The sequence below is a fragment of the Mercenaria mercenaria genome, unplaced genomic scaffold (genome assembly GCF_021730395.1).
Source record: "Mercenaria mercenaria strain notata unplaced genomic scaffold, MADL_Memer_1 contig_164, whole genome shotgun sequence".
In the NCBI taxonomy this organism is placed as follows: Eukaryota; Metazoa; Mollusca; class Bivalvia; order Venerida; family Veneridae; genus Mercenaria; species Mercenaria mercenaria.
Window position 1 is genome coordinate 65,167 of NW_026459632.1, and position 5,908 is coordinate 71,074.

The 5,908-nt window shown below is 34.6% G+C and overlaps 1 long non-coding RNA gene across 1 annotated transcript; it reads right to left on the reverse strand.

The window, feature by feature from the left end:
* Nucleotides 1-935: 935 nt before the first annotated feature.
* On the reverse strand, nucleotides 936-5,835 carry LOC128551756 (uncharacterized). Its single transcript, XR_008368881.1, has 2 exons — nucleotides 5,750-5,835; nucleotides 936-3,405 (listed from the first exon to the last, which is right to left on the reverse strand). It is a non-coding gene; the product is annotated as an uncharacterized LOC128551756 (long non-coding RNA).
* Nucleotides 5,836-5,908: the final 73 nt, after the last annotated feature.

Sequence of the window (5,908 nt, forward strand, 5' to 3'; positions counted from 1 at the left end):
GTTGTAGTGGAAGGTCCACTTTAAAATCATATAAACTTGACTCTTTAGTTTCTCAACTTTATAGTTTATTGTCCTTTTTAATAATTACCTCAATAGTGGCCTCATGTATTTAACCTTCTCTGACATGCATCCTTCTCTTCTGTAGCGAACATTTCTCTTTTTAAAGGCATGCTTAGAACTAAATCGAGTACCTGTCAATCATTCATCCAACTCCACCCTATAAATTCACCGCCCCTTACTGTAAGGTGCGTCCGCAGAATCCTAACTGCAAGGTGCGTCTTCGTAAGCCTACCGTGTATGAATAGTGTGATAACACCGTTTTGCTATAACTTATTTCTTAAGTAAACAAAGAAGACAACGGAAACTTATTATAGGTATCTGCGGTTGAAAAGAAAATGAAAGTGCGCTTAACATGTTTTATTGCAATCTTCATTAAACAAAGAAATTACCTCATTTTCAAGTTGCAACTACAGTTTTAATAAATTGACAATTAAGTTCCGTTTTTTTCTTCTAGTATCAGTTGTTATCTACTTAAAAAGGGTTATTAACACGGATTCATTTCAAAGATCAGAAGCACTGTACAAGAAAAAAATCATTTCAACTAGTGACAAAGGCTACTAATTGCTGTTGCCATCAAGTTTTACCTTTACAATTCAAAACAATACATCGCCTGTGAAAATAGAGAAAGTGATTACTGGATCAATCTATACTTACTTATTCTATGGCGAATGTGTCCACGATGTTATATGAGGACCTTTCTTTCTTGTATTTGATCATTTTGGTGTATTCAATAGTAAATTCCTTATATAGTTCATTAACAGCTAATAGGAGAGTGGCAAAGAATTCTGCAAGAATTGCAGTGTACGAAATTATTGGAATGACCATGTATACAGTATATGTTTTGTATAACATTGGAAAAAATACTCATGCAAACAAAGATTTTAACTTTATTTAATATTTCAATATACTGCAAAATATACAAAATTTGAAAATCATAAATACAAATTTATTTACAAGATACACAATTTAAAAGAAAAATATCAGTTTGCTTCGAATGAATAAATATAATACATATAAAAGTGCAATTACATACACCAATACAGACTTCGTTCAACTGTGCATGAGGTATTGAAAATTGCAACACCACCAACACCACTCACGTCCCTAATGGAACTTTATTTATTGCCTCTGTGATACCAAAGGAGCAGAAAGTGTCGAATTATGGATTGCAACTTTCATTTTTTTACTGTTTTAAAACAAATTTGAACAGTATTGGCAAAGCTGTCGAACACAACAAAATATTGATTTAGATTTAAAAGAGACAAACATTCTGAAAGAGTTTGATGAAGATCAAATAATAAATGTGGCCTCCAGAGTGTGAACAATGTTTTTCTATGACTTGCCTTGTGACCTTGTTTAAGACCTCGGGTAAGCAAATTTTGAACTTGACCTAGGTTTTATAGAGAAAAACAAAGGTTTATGAAGTTCAAGTACAAAATGTGGCCTCTAGAATATTAAAAAGGTCTTTCCACGATTTGAACAAGTGACCTAGTTTCTCATCTCATGTTACCAAGTTTTGCGCTTGACCTAGATTTCATAGAGACAATCATTTTGACAAAGTTTTAAGAAGATATCACAAAAAATGTGGCCTCCAGAGTGTTAACAACGTTTTTCTATGATTTGACCTAGTGATGTAGTTTTTGATCTCAGGTAATCCAGTTTTTAATTTGAAATAGAGTTTATAGACACAGATATTCTGACGAAGTTTCATAAATGTCAAACAGAAAATGCAGCCTCTAGAGAGTTAACAAGGTTTTTCTATGATCTGACCTGGGGACTGGTTTTTGACCACAGGTAATCCAGTTTTGAATATTTCCTGGGTTTCATAGAGGCAAACATTCCGACAAGTATTGTGGTGAGGCAGAAAATGTGATCTCTACATTTAAACAATTTTTTTTTCTATTGAATTGACCTAGTGACCCAATTCTAAGCCCAAGATGACCCAATAACAAACTTTTTCAAGATGTTTTTGAGGGTGATATTCTGACCAAGTTTCATTACAATTTTGATAAAATTGTGACCTCCAGACTGCTAAAAGTCAAATTGTCAATGACAGACAACAATGAACACAGGGTGACCACAATAGCTCACCTTGACCATTTTGTGCTTAGGTGAGCTAAAATCTTAACAAACAATATAGGCACAATGACTTTGTCAAACTCTCCAGCAAACCCAATAGGTTGTACAAAATATCACATGATATGTGGCACAGAATAAATCACTATAATTGAAATGAGCAACATTTTACAGAATACAAAATGAGAATGTCAAAGGAGACTTATTAGAAATTATCTGAGGTAGCTTACATTAAAAACATCTGCAATAAACATTTCAAAATAGACCATAATCAATTAGTAAGACAGCCAATGCTCGACTATTCAAATTGTTGTCCAAGAAGCTGGAATATCAACCTTTCTATAGAGTGTAAATCTAGTATCTATATTAGTTTTGAAAACAGTAAGTTATATGCAAAACTTAAACCAGGATTTTCTGTGTCCAAAAGAGGGCATAATTTGGTAAAAATGCATGTCAAAGTTATGGGACTTGATGTTGTCACCTAGTTTTATAACCCCAAAGACACATGTGAAGTTTCAATTGAATATCTACATTAGTTTTGGAGACAGTAACATGCATGCAAAACTTTAACCAGGATTTTCTATGTCCAAAAGGGGGCATAATTTGGCCAAATTACATGTCGAGAGTTATAGGACTTGACCCAGTGAGGTTGGTAATTGAGCTAGAAAAAGAAAAGATAAGTTTCAAAGCTATATGCCTTTAAATGACAGCTGTATGTAATTGCATGCAAAACTTAAACCAAGGTTTGATGCCGATGCTGATGCAAACACCAGGGTGAGTAGAATAGCTCGGAATATTCAGCTAAAAAGTATTTTTTGATTACTTTAAGTAGCATGTAAGCCAGATTCAGGCATAAGTATTATGCAATATTTTCAACAACATAGAAAATATGATAAACTTGAATGATATGATTACTTGAAATCAATATAATACCTCTTAAACCAATGTAAAACTTTACACCAATTAATACCAAATGCAATTCATGCGGTCATACAGTTTTATTGCAACGCATTTTAATTATTACTTCATAGATTGCACATTCTTAAAGTGCAATTTTCTTTCCCTTTATTATTCTTTCTTTATAATGAGAAAGTGTTGTTTTTTTCTAAATCTCTCCAAATATCTGCCGGCTTTACAGTGTAAAACAGCAATCTGATGTTAGAAACAATTACTTTATATGTATCATTTTTCTCAGAAATCAAAGACGCCAACAGCACCTCCGAGTCTTGCATAGTCACTAGCATGCTGGGCTGTAACAAAGACTTGTCTCTGAAAAGAAAGTAAAATAATCAATTTAGTGTTTTCTTGGTTTATCATTTTCCAATGACCATGTCATTATTGCATTCCCTTGGTCTTGAAATCAACAGACTAATAAATAATGTGTAAAATTACGATAACAGGAAATGCACACTCTACTAAAAAATACAATTATGCAATTTTTCTTTCAAAGCTGTTAGTCTGTTCATGTTTAACATGAAGGTACAAATGTACCTTAGTCTTCATTCTTACTGTTAAGGACTATACATTTAGTTTAGTATTTAGGACTAAACATGAAGTTCAGTACTGACTATACATGTGGTTCGGTAGTTAGGACTATACATGTCATACAGTATTAAGGTCCATATGAGTAGTTATTTAGGACAATAAATGCACTACAGTATTTAAGTCTATACATGTAGTGTATTATTTAAGACTTTAAATGTAATACAGTATTTAGGATGACATGCTATACAGTATTTAGGACGACATGCCATACAGTATTTAAAACTACATGCAATACAGTATTTAGGATGACATGCCATACAGTATTTAGAACTATATGCAATACAGTATTTAGAATGACATGCCATACAGTATTTAGGACGACATGCCATACAGTATTTAGAACTACATGCAATACAGTATTTAGAACAACATGCCATACAGTATTTAGGACGACATGCCATACAGTATTTAGAACTACATGCAATACAGTATTTAGGAGGACATGCCATACAGTATTTAGAACTACATGCAATACAGTATTTAGGACGACATGCCATACAGTATTTATAACTACATGTAATACAGTATTTAGAATGACATGCCATACAGTATTAGGACGACATGCCATACAGTATTTAGAACTACAGGTAATACAGTATTTAGAATGACATGCCATACAGTAAAAGGACGACATGCCATACAGTATTTAGAACTACATGCAATACAGTATTTAGGGCAACATGCCATACAATATTTAGAACGACATGCCATACAGTATTTAGCATGTTTAGGACGACATGCAATACAGTATTTAGAACTACATGCAATACAGTATTTAGGACGACATGCCATACGGTATTTAGAACTATGTGCAATACAGCATTTAGGACTACATGCAATACAGTATTTAGGACTTCACATGTTGTTTTGTTTTTTTTATTTTAACATCGCACCGACACATGATAGGTCATATGGCGACTTTCCAGCTTTAATGGTGGAGGAAGACTCCAGGTGCCCCTCCGTGCATTATTTCAGCACGAGCGGGCACCTGGGTAGAACCACCGGCCTTCCATAAGCCAGCTGGATGGCTTCCTCACATGAAGAATTCAACACCCCGAGTGAGGCTCGAACCCACATCAATGAGGGGCAAGTGATTTGAAGTCAGCGACCTTAACACACTCAGCCATGGAGGCCCCGACTTTACATGTGGTACAGTATTCAGACTATACAGTATTTAGGACCCTACATGTGGTACTGTATTTAGGACTATACATGTGGTACAGTATTTAGGACTATACATGTAATACAGTATTTAGGACTATATATAATACTGTATTAAGAACGACATGCAATACAGTATTTAGGACTATACATATGTTACAGTATTTAGGACTATACATGTAATACAGTATTTAGGACTATACATGTAATACAGTGTTTAGGACTATATATAATACAGTATTAGAACGACATGCAATACAGTATTTAGGATTATACATGTACATGTAGTTCAGTGTTTACTCAGTTACTAGCATTTCCAGGAATTCAGTTCCTTACTGAGCATCTGAAAATTCTACTATCAAAGGCTGAGTTGAATAAGGTTATATGGGCTAATTTCAACAATTCAGGACCAACTTAAGTTGGAACAAGGGGCTGCGTTCAATAAATGCTTGATGCCCCCCGGTGGCATCCTTGTCGATACAAAGCAACCTAAGTCCAAAACGAGGTCAAGGTCAAGGTCAAACTGAGGTCAGGTGATGTTTGAAGATGAGGAATGGTCACAGGTTGAATCTGTATTAGTATCAATTCATTTTGTAAGCGGTATTGATGTTAGACGAAACGGTCCCATTTGGTTAACCAAGAGATGGCCCATATAAAGTAACCTAAGTCCAAAATGAGGTCAAGGTCAAACTGAGGTCAGGTGATGTCTGAAGATGAGGAATGGTCACAGGTTACATCTGCATTAGTATCAATCAGTCATTCTAGTAAGGGGTATTGATGCTAGACGAAACGGTCCCATTTGGTTAACCTCGTACGGACGGACGAACGGACAGACAGGACAATCACTATATGCCTCCCGCATCAGTAGATGCCAGGGGCATAAAAACATGACCCGAGTAAAACTCACTTTGTTTGTTGAATTTAAAAAGGCAAAATTTGTCCCAAATCTTGTTTTCTCCTTTAAGCCAGTCCACTGAAGAACATAATCAGCCTAAAATCAAATAAATAAATTTCAGAGACTAACATTATCAAGTGTAACTTATCAAACTTGACTAGACTACAACTG